The sequence below is a fragment of the Stenella coeruleoalba genome, assembly GCF_951394435.1.
Source record: "Stenella coeruleoalba genome assembly, chromosome: 14".
In the NCBI taxonomy this organism is placed as follows: Eukaryota; Metazoa; Chordata; class Mammalia; order Artiodactyla; family Delphinidae; genus Stenella; species Stenella coeruleoalba.
In genome coordinates, this window is record NC_137160.1 from 59,760,776 (window position 1) to 59,774,550 (window position 13,775).

General features: G+C 40.2%; 1 protein-coding gene across 3 annotated transcripts in view; it reads left to right on the forward strand.

The window, feature by feature from the left end:
* The first annotated feature begins 930 nt into the window (after nt 1–930).
* The window catches only part of ANKRD12 (ankyrin repeat domain 12), a 113,828-nt gene continuing 100,983 nt past the window's right edge, over nt 931–13,775 (forward strand). For 2 of the 3 annotated variants that reach the window (XM_079943365.1, XM_079943367.1), the window contains exon 1: nt 932–4,173. The gene's annotated coding sequence lies outside the window, so the exon portion shown is untranslated. Of the gene's footprint in view, nt 4,174–13,775 lie in introns of all 3 variants that reach the window. The other variant, XM_079943366.1, reaches the window with a different exon arrangement.

Genomic DNA, 13,775 nt, shown 5'->3' on the forward strand with positions numbered 1-13,775 from the left:
TTTGAGAAATGAAATTGAGTTACTTTTACTGAGGTGGACGGACCTAGAGTCTGTCATACAGAGTGAAGCAAGTCAGAAAAACAAATACCGTATGTTAACACACATATATGGAATCTTAAAGAAAAATGGTTCTGATGAACCTAGGACAGGAATAAAGACACAGACGTAGAGATGTAGAGAATGGACTTGAGGACATGGGGAGGGGGAAGGGTAAGCTGGGACGAAGTGAGAGAGTGGTATTGACATATATACACTACCAGATGTAAAAGATAGTTAGTGGGAAGCAGCTGCATGGCACAGGGAGATCAGCCCAGTGCTTTGTGAACACCTAGAGGGATGGGATAAGGAGGGTGGGAGGGAGATGCAAGAGGGAGGGGATATGGGGATATATGTATACATATAGCTGATTCACTTTGTTATACAGCAGAAACTAACACAACACTGTAAAGCAATTATACTCCAATAAAGATGTTAAAAAAACAAACTAGTTTTTGTTTTTTACCTAGGATGGTAACAACAACAGTAATTTTTCAAGTGGCACAAAAAAGTAACACAATGAAAATGCTCCCTTCTACCCTAGAGCCCTCAGACCTTCTTCCCATAGGCAACTACTTTTACTATTATTTTTACCTCTTAAAAAAAAAAATAGTCTATCTTCTGTTAGCTGTTAAGCTTTTTATTTAAAATTATGAAAAATTACAGGTATTCCTTTAAATTAAAGTTACTATTGTAAAAAATGCCTTACACTTTGACATAATTTTTTTTTTCCCACTAGACGAAATGTTAGGAGTGGGAAGGTTTCAGATACTGGGTGAAAAAACAAGTCATGTATTAAGGATATGCACTGATTAACTTATGTACTACTTTAGAAGCAGAATATTGATTTTAGGTCGTTATAATTATAGGCATACTGTTATATCATTATCAAAATATATTCTATAGTTCTTAGATCATCACTTACATTGTACTGCAGTAGTACATACTAGTATTTTGAGTTGAATCTTGCTTAATCTTTTTGTCCATTTTTCTTGAAAATCCTATCAATTTTTAACACAAGAGCACTAGTTTTAATAACTACAGATAGGCTTTTAAAAACACCTGGCAAGTAAAATTTCATTACAGTAATCCAAGATGGTTCCAAATGTATATGAACACACTGATTAAAATTTTCTTGCCAGTTTTCGGTTGCCTGAGATGAAGCTATATCCCAGCCTATTTTTGAAACCCGTAAGGAGAAGTTGGCAGTGTTGATGTGTCTAACACCACTTGCTCCCTCATTTCCTCTTCTCAGTTCCTAGCTCTGTGCTGTTTTTTACAAAAAAAGATATTTAGGGAGGAAATGTTCTTATTGCTATTTAAATTTTTTTATTACAAAAATGAACCAACAAATCAACTTGTCATTTTTCCTACTGGGCAAAGAATCTAATGTCTGGCTTTTTTGGTGGTTTTTGGAGCGGCTACTGAGTGTAGCTAGGGAAAGCTACCAATTCCTCAGAATTACTTGCTGTGACTGGATGGAGCCATTGCCCTAATAAGTCCTACAACATGATGATAGTCATAAGAGTATTAAAGCATTACATCTGTATAGACTGTCATATGATAAGCCATGATTGAGATTGTATTTTTATTTTATTATATTCACCTTCCTGAAATATGGCAGGATTTTTTGAATGATCTAACTGTACATCATGTAGCAAAACGTAACAGTAGTTGATTCTAAAGGTAAGAAGTTGGAAAGAAAGTAAATTTTGCAGATGGCTTCTAGATATCAAATACACACATTTTAAGTGTCTGCTAGTAATCACCCTAAATAAATGTAATAAAACTTAACCTTGGCTAAGAGTGATGTTTAATGCTTGGGTTCCTTGATCTCCTGGTACTATTAAGAAAACATATTTTGCCCACTTGCTGAAGATGGATTCCAGGATTTGAGCCAATGAAAGACAGGGCTCTATAATTAACAGCCTTAGCAACTTACTAATCTACTAGCTCCAGCTTCTTTTGAGGTCTCTGTCCATAATAAGAATTAACTTCTTGATTTATACTTCTAGTTTCACACTGAAAAGGAAAATTAGCTCCTCTTCCCTTGATTTTGAAACTTTCCAATAACAAACTGTGGCTGACTTATAATTTGTCGTGTATAATCTTAATAGGAGCTTCAATAAAATTTTTTTTGCAACTTGACTGATTCTACAATGAACTTTTCTTTTACAGATAGTGTCCTATTCAAGTGTAGTCAGTACAGTGCCTTGGATCACAATTGCCTTGAGTCTTTCATGTATTCAGTGACTTTTAAGTAATAAGATTGTGCAGATAATTATGGCATGAATTATGGTTAATTGATTTCAGCAAATTCAAGATTAGCTACCTTTCAGTTTTGAACTGAGGCTCGTACTGCTGTAGAAATAGCTATTGCCACTACCATCCATTCTCCTTATGACAGCGAGCTAAATGAGAACCAACTCAACGACTTGAAGTCAGACAAGAGTTGGTTAAATTTTTAGTGGATTTTTCTTTGTATTTCACGCCATAAATATCCAAATTATACGTAACACTGATCCACTTCTAGCCACAAGGTGCTCTCTTACAATTCATATTGAACCTAATATTTTTAAAGGTAGGAGAAATCAGGAACCTAGGAAAGTAAAAAATAGTGATGTTTAATGCAAGTTTATGCTTTGTATGGTTAAATGCTGGGATTTAGCTTTCTCTGTGAAGTCTGAAATATATCATCTGATTAATGACATAAATTCGTAACTTCACTCATTAAGTCACAAATGCGTGCTGTAGTTTGGAGGACACAACGATGAGGAGGAAGATGGTTTCCCTCCAATTACGCAAGCTCTTTTATGGTTAAATAAAGGCATGCACAAATTGTCGCGGATTAACCTCAATGTAAATAAAAAGCGTCCAAAAGGAACTCAATAAAATGGTTTCCCTCCGATTATGTAATCCCTTTGGTGGTTAAATAAGGGCAAGTACAAACTGTCGCGGATAACCCTCCAGAGGAAGTTAGAGTGCCAGCAGCTGGACAGCCGAGGCGGTAAATTTCCCTCCTGCACGGTCCTCCAGCTGGCAGTGCCCTGAGAAGTACTATCTCGGATGGGGGAAAAGCACTTGAATTTGTCTGAAAAGGTCATCCGAAGGTATGGCTGTGAGAGGGCGTATTGCAGAGTCCGTGTAGTCCCCGCGACAGGTGCACGCGAACGTGCTTTAGGGATGGGCCCGGGGCCCACATGGCTCAGGTGAGGGGCGCGTTGCGGCCTGGCCAGCCCCGTGCTTCCGCAGGTGCGGCCGTCGGCGCGCAGGCGCAGTGCGCGGACCCGGCCGCACCGCCTTTCCCAACGCCCCTGGCCCGCAGTCCACCGCGAGCCGGGGCGGACACCCGCCTCCGCCGCCAGCCGGGGCAGCAGCGTTGTTCTCCCGGGTCCCAGCTCGCAAACTCGTCCGCCCGCCCCCGCAAAAATAACATGTGAATACCCAACGTAGACAGAGCCTCCTCTTCCTCGCTGCCGCCATTTCCAGAAGTTTCCAGTCACTGCCACGGCCATGGTCGCCGCAGAGCGCGAAGCGGCACCCGCCGGCCCGGCACGTCGGCGGCGCCTGCGCGGCTCCCTCGCTCCCCTAGGCCCCTCCCTTCTGGGGCTGGTGCCGGCGGAGGGGAGGCGGCGAGGCGGGTGGGGTCCGCACCCCCGCGTCCACTTGGTACGCCCCGACCCCCGCCCCCGGCTCGGGAAGCTTCTCCCGGCCCAGGCAGAGCGGCGGGCCGCGGCGCGGGGAGGCGGGCGGAAGGGGCGGCGGGGCCGGGGGCGGAGCGCTCACGCCGCCCGTCCCGTGCCCGGCGCGTCACGTGCCCGCGCCGCGGCCAATCGCCGGACGGCGCCGTCCTGGGAGCGAGCAGGCTGTGGTGAGGGGCGGCGGAGACCGGAGATGTTTTCGAGCCCGGCCTTGGCGGCGTTCGCGGCGGCGGCGAAGACCACGACAGCGACGGCGGCGCCGAGGCCCTCGTTCCAGGGATAGACCCTCCCGCGCCGGCCGTGCCTCGGGTCCGTGCGGGCGAGGGGGGCGTGGCGACAGGCGAGGAGGAAGGAGGGGCGCGGTTTCAAGCCCCGGCCCCGGAGCCCGGGAGGAGCCCCTCAGTCGCGCCGGCTCCCGTCCCCTCCCCCGAGCGAGGTAGGGACTCGCCCCGCCCTGCGGCGCCGCGCTGACAGTACGGCTGCCCCGCCGGGAGCGCAGTGGTCGCGGCGCGGCGGCAGCTGCCCGAGCGGGGGGCGGGGGCTCCGCGGGCGGCCGCGCCGCTCCCGGAACATGGCGGGGCCGCGGCGCGTGTGCGTGCGAGGGAATGAGGGAGCGAGCGTGCGCGGCTGGGGGGGCGCCGCCGGGAGCCGGGCGGGGTGGGGGCGGGGCGCCCCCAGCCCGGGGCCGCGGGTAGGCAGCTTCGCGGCGCGGACGAGCCGGGCCCCGGCGTTCTCGGACCCTTGGGCCGCCGGGTTCTTGGAGCTAGTTCGAGGGTAACACGGTGTGACGCAGCCTCGAGGTTCCCAAAGCGTTGAATAAACGGTTGTACAAAGAGGTCACCGAAGCCCAGCTGACAGCTGTTTTAATAATAACAGTAAGAAACAGTTTAGGACGGGAAGTTGACACTCTTGCACCCGTAGAAACCGTAGGAAACAGTTTAAGCGGTGTTAGCGGTCGAGAGTGTAATTTACACCCTGCGGACGCAGTGAAAAGGGTCGCAGACCCAGAGATCCTTAACACTTCGGAATCGGCTCTAATCCTGAAGTTGAAGTGAACCTGAGTTCTCAGTCATGTGTCCTTTTTTATTTTAAAACGGTTTATGTAAATTATAAAAGAAGGCGAACTGGTGAAATAGCTATTTTAAAATAAATTGACTGTTGATTAAAAACATATGCTTATATAGGCTCTTAAAAATCTTGGGCACTGATCTGTTTCAGTTTCTTCAGTCGTTATACAAAGGCTTTCCTGGAGATTAGCTCAGAACTGGCAGAACATGTGCTATATTGGTGCCAAGTGGCTTAAAAAACAAAATGAGATAGTGTCGACTGTGTAAGATCAAGTCGTTATATTAGCTAAGCTTGTTGGGAAAAGTCTTTAATTTGGGCTAAACGCAAAAACATGTAAACATTCGAAATGTTTCATAGGCAAGGGGGGGGAAGGCTTTACTAAAAGATCTTTTATAGTCGACACAAGCAGTAACCAAATTTCTAAAGGTCTGCAGACGGTTGACTGAGTAAGGTCAAGCCTAACTATTCGGGGTATGTGTTCTATTTTAGGGACAGGCAAGGTGTTAAAATGAAGTAAAACTTAAGTAGTATTCATGGAAGGAAAAGAGCAGGATGCCTGTAATGTTCTTAATCTCTCTGGTTTCCATAGTTGTTGTTAGGATGGTTTTATGAACAAGCAGAGCTGGGAAAGTGGAAATCTCTGGGTGTGTATTCCATGAAGACTATTTGAGGCAGAGTAAAGAAAATAAAGTATTCAGATGAGGAAAGAACTTAGTAGGTGGAAATACATTGTGCGGTCTTTGATTTTAGTTCTTTAATACCAGGAAGGGGGAAAAAAGCTTGAATTTTGTTTGGAGACGAGCGCCCAACTGGTGGAATGAATTTAAAAGGAAGATGTTTTTATCAAATTGTTTGTGTTACTTTTTTTTTTTTTGCTATGGAAGTTGCTGTAAAAGGTAACTGATCATCTTCGAGGTAGACTGGAGAAATAGGGATATTTGGAAAACTCATCATTGGAAAAGACGTTTTTATTCTATAGAATAAAAATAATAGTAAAAATGTTCAGTTTCTTGGTATGAGTTGATGAGTAGTTAAATTTTCTGTAAGCCATTCTTATGTTTTAAGAGCATTGTTTCAGGCTAAAAGGAGAATGACTAGTGAGATTAATCATGTCCATCGTAGTCCATAAAAGGTTTAGACAGCTTTCTGTATATAAACTTGATGCTACTGAAGCAACATCTATCAGATAGACATGAAGAATTTATCCAGTAATTGCAGTAGGTTGCTTAATAGCTAATGACACCACTTTCTGACTTGGAACCTGTTGCGGAAGCTGACATCAACATGTATTTGTAAAATGCTTGCACTCTGTAAAGATTGTAGTTTAGAGATTTATCCTTAGAACTGGAAGAGACCTCAGATTTTCCAATCCGTTTCTCTCATTTTACAGATGAGAAAATGAAGGCCTGGTAAGGGGGAATGACTTACCCAAGTCAGCACAGCTAATTAAAACAGTCTGTGGTTTGGCCTAGAGATTTTTTTTTCTGAAGATGCTAATTTGCTTCTTTAAGAAGTAGCTTTATGGAGTAGTGGAAAGAACAGGCAAATAAAAGTGAGAAGGCCAGGGTTTACATTCTTGATTTGTCACTTCCTAACTGTGGTTTTTGACAAATCATACTTTCAGAACCTTGCCTTTGTAATCTGCAAAAAATAATTTTCCTACACAATTTACAGGATTGTTTGATGGAACAAATGTGATTACATATGGAAAGCACATTATATACTATAAGCTTTTATCTGTGTAAAAAGTGGTGACATTATTTTTAAAATAAATACAGTTTTCTATTGTATTATCTAAGGTGTCTAGATCCCTAGGTTTTTGCTTAGCCTTAGCTTCATTGTTTTGAGCACCTGCTGTTTTATAGATTATAACTCCCTGTAGATACATTTTCTGATCCCTACTTAGTTCTAATCTTAGTAAAGCCTCTTATGAACATTTTAAATATTGCGGTTGTTAGAGCCTGACTTCCTCTGGAGAATATGAAGTTTCTTCATATAGCATTTGAAAACATTCTCATATACACTCATGCATGCATAATCTGTTTCTTTAACAGGCAGTGGCTTTTTAAAAGTAATAGTGAAAGTATCTTAGTAAAAATGTTAATTTGTTGCTAGTTTCTAGATAATGGCAATAACAGGAGGTAATTTCCTTTATAAACTCAGCTTTTGAGTAGTTCATGTTAAGGTTATCTTGTAGATCTAAAATATAAGTGCAGAAATGTTAAGACACTGTTGACTTTTGCTGTTAGGTTTAAAGACCTTTTTCTTTCAGCGCTTTAAATCGATAATACTGGGAACATAATTGTAGTATTGTAGTGTTACATACATGGATTATTTGTAACCTTGAAGCTAAAGGTTATGATAAGCATTTGTTGAGCATGTAGAATCTGCACGTATCTGTGTTCAAAGTTTTAAGTGAAATATTTCAGATAATTTTCATAATAACCCTGTAAAACAGATACTGTGGCTGAGGAGAATGAGGCTTTGAACTGTTACGTGGTGTACAGATATTCACAGACCTAAAAAAGTGACAGACTCTGCCGTCCCCATTCTTAACCATTTCTCTGTATTCTACCTCTAAGAGTGTTCAGCTGATTTTGAGAAGTTTTAGGGCAGTTTTTAAGTTTCTGACTTTGTGAAAAATTTGGTGGGGTGGGGGGCAGCATTCTACCTTCTACTATGTTGGTTAAAAAACAAAAAGAAAAGAAAATACCTTACGAGAATTGTGGAAAACAGTCCAGCAAGCCTTTTAATGAGATGCTGATGTAGTTGGGTTTTTTTATGTTGTCAGAAGCAAATTAGTCTCGCCAGCAACAGAAGGACTACAGTTGTTAGTACTAAGAGGCTGTTCTAACAGACTCCACCTTGATATTATGTTCATTGTTCTAAGGAAACATACTTTAAACAGTGACTGAAGGAGAAAGAAAACTAACCAAATTCATTTGGGACTTTTATAAAGGAATAGATCCAGCAAGAGTAAATATGAGTTTGTCCAGGTTAGAAAATAGCAACCAAAACTAGGTTTTCTGATTAGTGGAACCTTCCACAATTCTAAGAAATTCAAATTTAAGTTCTTAGAGAATTAGGTTTAAATACAGAAATGCTTCCAAATTGAGGTAAATAGAAGAGGTAAATTATGAAGCTGCAAGTTGCAAAATCATTTTTCTTCGGCTTTTAAAAATTGTGTCTTTTTTTGGCCAGTCCCTTAATATTTGTTTATTGCACTAAAGTTGTTTCAAAATATGTAGTAGTTTACATTTCTGTTTATCAGTTTGTATTTGGGCCACAGTTGGGGGAGATACCACAAATACTTGTGATAAATGCTATGTTGTTAAACTACCTTATTGCTTGAAAGAGTTGGGAGAGTCCTGTAGCTTCTTACATTTCAGATTGTTGTTCTTCCTACATAGGAGTTTTTTTGGCATTCTGACTTCTAATAGAGAACAAAAACCATGTGTGTGTGGCTCTCTCTTTCTAGAAATAGCTGTAGTAACTCACGATAAAAGATAATAGTATGTAAAAAATTACGATGTTCTGTAGTTCATGAAGTACATTTTATATCCGATCTCTTGAATTTCACAGCTACTCTGAGATCAGCAAAAAATCCGCTAATCTAATGATATTGAACCATGGATAGGATCCAGGTTAAAATTCTCTGGAGTAATGCTAGACTCCTTTGAAATGCACTCGTGAAAGAGAAGCATTAGCAAATCTGAAGGAAGAGGAAAGAAACACCTACTTTTATTCTCTCTTCCACCAAAGCCGCATTGTACACAGCTTTCTTCCATTCTGTTCTACCACTTCTGAAACTTTAACAAGCAGGGTAGGAGTAAATACTAAAAACATTCTTTATACCACTTTACTACTTAGTGCTGGTGTTTAATGATGTCACTTAGATGAGAAAATTTAAAATTTACAGAATGTTTCCTACCATAATTTGCACAAAAATATTGTAACTAGGAATAAAGCCTTGGCTTATATTTTAATATTATGTACTAAAGTCTTGCAACCTCTGAGTTAAAATAAGTTCTTTTTACCAGAGTTTAATTTTAACTATTTGGAAGTTACTTGGTGATCAAAGAAAAGACCTTTTATTGAGCATTAGTATTCTAGGTACTGTTAGATACTTACATATGTGTTATTTTAATATATGATGAGAATAGATATTTTACATATCTAGTTATGGAGAAACTTCAAAAAGTTGTTACTGGAATGTCTCCAACTCTAGGTGCTATTACTCAAGAACTAACTTAAAATTTGTGTTATATAAATGTAATTTTATTACTTTGAGAAAAATTTTTTCTTAAGATCAACCAACTTCGTTTGTAGATTGATAGCTGAGGTGATCACCCAGTAGTGGTTCTTCAACCTTCAGAAATTATCCCTGTCTTCCAGAATTCATAAAAACATCCCAAGAATGAAGATGAGTGTTCTCTTTAAGCTGCAGTCCAACAGAACAAAAAAATACCTCTTTACCTTCTGTTTGTGCTCATGCTGTTGAAAGTAAACAATTGTTGGTCACCAATTAAAATTTGTGTCATTACATTTAAGTTATATTACTGCTGTCATTTTACATCCAAGGCTTTCATCTTTAATTGCGGTATGAAGGGTTTGATTTTAGCTACAGGAATTTGGATCATTAGCTAATACATGGAGAAATAATCATTTGCATTTTCTCTTCTGTGAATTGATACTTCATATCTTTTGGTCAGAGGCATAATTACAAATGTCCTGTGATTGATAATGGATTCTCCACATAACTTTTCGTTCACTCTTTACCATTACCTTGTGAAGTTTATCTTGTTGCCATTATACAGATGAGTTTAAATCAGTGTCTGTATTGCTCCTTTACAAAACTGCACATTCAAAGAAGCTGATATTATTAAGAGAAAAAAAGGTAAAATGATAGATAAAATATGAGCCTTTATGGGGAAAATAATTGTTTTGCATTATGGATTTTTACAAGGAGTGAAAGTTCTTGAATGATCCAGTCTGACAGTGTGACAGATTATCTCTGGATATTGAATATGAAAGTAACCAGAATTTCTTTTATTTTTCTGTATTTTCAAGTTTTGCCACAGTGAGCTAGTATTATGGATATAATCAAGAAGGTTTTAAACACTGCATGTTTAGTTAACAAATTTTAAATGTTTCTATGAACGCTATTGCATTTAGCGTTGAGACAGGAGTTTAGAAAAATATAAGCGAAGACAATATCATAGGTTGTTTTTTTTTAAAGGATTTACACTCAATGAACAAAACACAGACATGTGGAATAGGCGGACAGTATTATTGTTTAGTCATTCAAATTGCTTTCTAGTTGGTGTAGAAAGGAACATGGTGAGCCCTCGAGGACATGGATCATGTCTGTCTTGTTCATTGTTGTACCGTAGATTCCATCACAGTGTAAAGGATCACCCTGATGCTAATGACAGGAGGATGGTCTGACTGGCAGAAGAGATGAACTGGGACTAAGGGAGAAAAGATGGGTAGCAGATGAAAAAGGCCATGATTGCTAGGAAGAAGAGCTTAATAAAAATTAATTTCCAATATGGGGAGTAATGTAATACAGATTTTCTTAGAAAATAATTCGAGGTTGTATAGAATTCATATAGGAGACAAAGAGATCATTGAAAAGGTGCTTAGGTTTTAAGGTTTTAGGTGCCAATGCTAAGCACATATCTGAAGAAGACTTCTTGTATGGAGCTTAAAATCTAGCTGCAAGAGATAATTACTTAAAACAAGGATCCATAATTACAGAGAGGTTCTGTAAACATTTGGAAGTTACCCTGCAAATTTTTTAGTGAAAGAACCTATGGCTTTCAGGCCCTGACATGGGTCTGTGCAAAAAAGACTAAGAATCACTGACTTGGAAATTTAAGTTGAATTTTTGATGTAGAACTGTTACATTCTTAAATAGTCCTAATTTGTGTTTTTAGGCATTTATTTTTTATAGTATATTTCTTTTCATAGATAAAGTTGTTTAATATCAGCATCATAAGTGAGATTTGTCTTTTTTATCCACAGTTCATAACATTTACATGATTATATTTCAGGAAATGTTTTATTTTAAAAATCAAATACATACTGTTTGTCACTGGGGTTGGAGTTTCCATAGTACCACACTTTTCTTGTTACTTACTTATACAGCTGTTAAAATACAGTGAATTTACTATGCTTTGGTCCCTCGGTACCATATTTCTTATTATTCTCCTCAGCATACTTTGGCAGGGAAACAGTTTATAATCCTAAATTGCCCTGACTAAAAGAGCAACCAATAATACTACTACCCTAAGTCAGTTTAGAGCATGTTTTCTTTTAAATGCCCTATATGCAGTTATCCTGAATTCTTTTTTTTATTGAGGTCTGGTTGATTTACAATATCAATCATATTAGTTTCAGGTGTACAGCATAGTGATTCAGTATCTTTGTAGATTATGCTTCATTTAAATTTGGCAGTTGTCCTGAATTCTTGTGCGGAGTATAGCAGGTGGGTTTATGTTGGAGAGTGTGCAGAAGACAGAGATAGCAGGTCAGGACTAAAGGCCCAGACAGTTCAGCCCTGGTGTGAAGTTGTATGGAAGCTACAACTTTGGCTATAGTTGAAGTAGTGCTAATAACCCACCTTATTGTTGGGTCAGGGTGGGAATGATGTGGTATGTGGATTAGCAATAACTTAATACTTCCGTAAGTTTTGCTCTCTTGGGCGGGGTACTGATTTTAGTACCTCTAACTGCATAGAGAGTTTGGGTGTAGATAAAGATGATTTTCAGGATCTCAGACTTACATTGCAGAAGCCATGATTATCATAAACGATTCTGGTTTTTTATGCCATATCCTTTATCTCAAATCTCTCTTTTTTTAATGTGCCACTATTCAAACTGCACCCAATTATCTAAGCAATTAGAAGTCTTTTCCTTTCATTTAAGGCTGAAGTATGTACCTGTCATTTATAAAGAAAGCCATTGGGACTTTCCTGGTGGCGCAGTGGTTAAGAATCTGCCTGCCAATGCAGGGGACACAGGTTTGAGCCCTGGTCCAGGAAGATCCCACACGCCGCGGATCAACTAAGCCGTGCGCCACAATTACTGAGCCTGTGCTCTAGAGACCGCGAGCCTAGAGCCCGTGCTCCACAGCAAGAGAAGCCACCGCAATGAGAAGCCTGCGCACCACAACAAAGAGTAACCCCCGCTTGCCGCAACTAGAGAAAGCCTGTGCACAGCAACGAAGACCCAGTGCAGCCAAAAATAAATAAATAAATATTTTAAAAAATAGAAAGCCGTAAAAATGAGGGCATTATTTGGGATTAAAGTGTGAGTAGTACTGAGAATGCCACCAGGCGTATGATCTGTTGAGTAGCTGGGCTGCTTGTCTTTTGAGGGGCAAAGTAAAATACCAAAAACTTTTTTAAATTTTGAAATAGTTCAAATAATTTAAAAGGTACAGAAGATAGCATAGTGAGAACCTTCTACCTATCACCAACCTTAAGAATTACAATTCAGTTGAACCCCTCTGTATACCTTTCCTTGAGCCATTTCCTCACTTCCCCAGGCAAATTCCTATCTCCCTCTTTGCACAAACTTTTCCCAACAGTGGATCTGCCCTTTCCCTAGACTTATGTAGATTTGTTTCTTTATGGAAAGTTCACCACAGTGACCTTTTCCGTTTCAATTCTATTACATATTTTTTCATTCCCTGCCCATTTTTATTTATTTATGTACTTATTTATGTATTCATTAATTTATATTTTTGGCTGAGTCGGGTCTTAGTTGCGGCACACGGGATCTTTTGTTGCGGCGCTCAGGCTTCTCTCTAGTTGTGGCGTGCGGGCTCCAGAGCGTGTGGGCTGTGTAGTTTGCGGCACGCAGGCTCTCTAGTTCAGGTGCGTGGGCTCAGTAGTTGTGGTGTGAGGGCTCAGTTGCCCCACGGCATGTGGAGTCTTAGTTCCCCGACCAGGGATCAAACCCGCATCCCCTGCATTGGAAGGGGACCACTGGACCACCAGGACCACCAGGGAAGTCTCTCTGTTGCATATTGTGTATAACAGTAAGAGCAGTCTCACTAGAGGAGTTGAAAATAAGATTTGTATACATGAGGTAGAAATGTACCTTAAAATCTAGGCAAAGTAAAGACTTCACTGCACTATATACAGAACAGATTGGCAAAGTAGATGTGCGAGTAACCTAATGAAATTATCATTTTAGGAAGATTAGTCTGGTAGCAGCGGTGTGGAGCAGTGGTCTGAAAGGAAGTGTGAGTTGCTAACTCATTTTGTCTGGCTTTTTTTCCCTTCTAATTACCCTATGTTAGTGAGATTTTGTTTTGCTTCCAAACACTGCTATTTTGCAGGAAGAGAAAGGAGCTGGTGGCAAAATGCTTAATTATGAGTGCTTCTAGTTTTCAGGCTTTGGGGTTTGCTCTTGCCCCCTTTAAGAATCTGTTGACAGTGAAGTGAATACGTAGTGGTTGTTAGTTCTCTACTTTCAGTATTGTAATTTTTCCACCGCCCAGTGCCAGAGATGCAAGTCAAGCTGCCTCACCATTTTCTCTGGGCTGTTGCAGCCCTCTGCTGGTCTACGGAAGTTGCACATTTAGAGCCCTGTAGGGCTAGAAAGAGGTCAGTAAACCCAGCAACTCATTTTTAGAATCTTAGAACCTTAGAAGTCATTTATGTCAACTCCCCATTGCAGATGAGTATTTTATATGTCGACCTTTACATCTGGAAATGAATGTATATATAAATATACGTACATACCGAGGGCAAATAGATCATTGTAAACCCAGCTGCCTGTATTACTTTCTTTAAAAATTCTAAATACATTGTTAGAACGTGATCCTTTATGGTCCACTGTTTGACAGTGCCAAAAAAATCTTTTTACCACTAATCTCTTTTGTAAATATTATCTAATGAAGTAATGAGAATTTTATTTTTAAAAAATTTGAGGTATTGTTTAGTCATTACTATTGGAA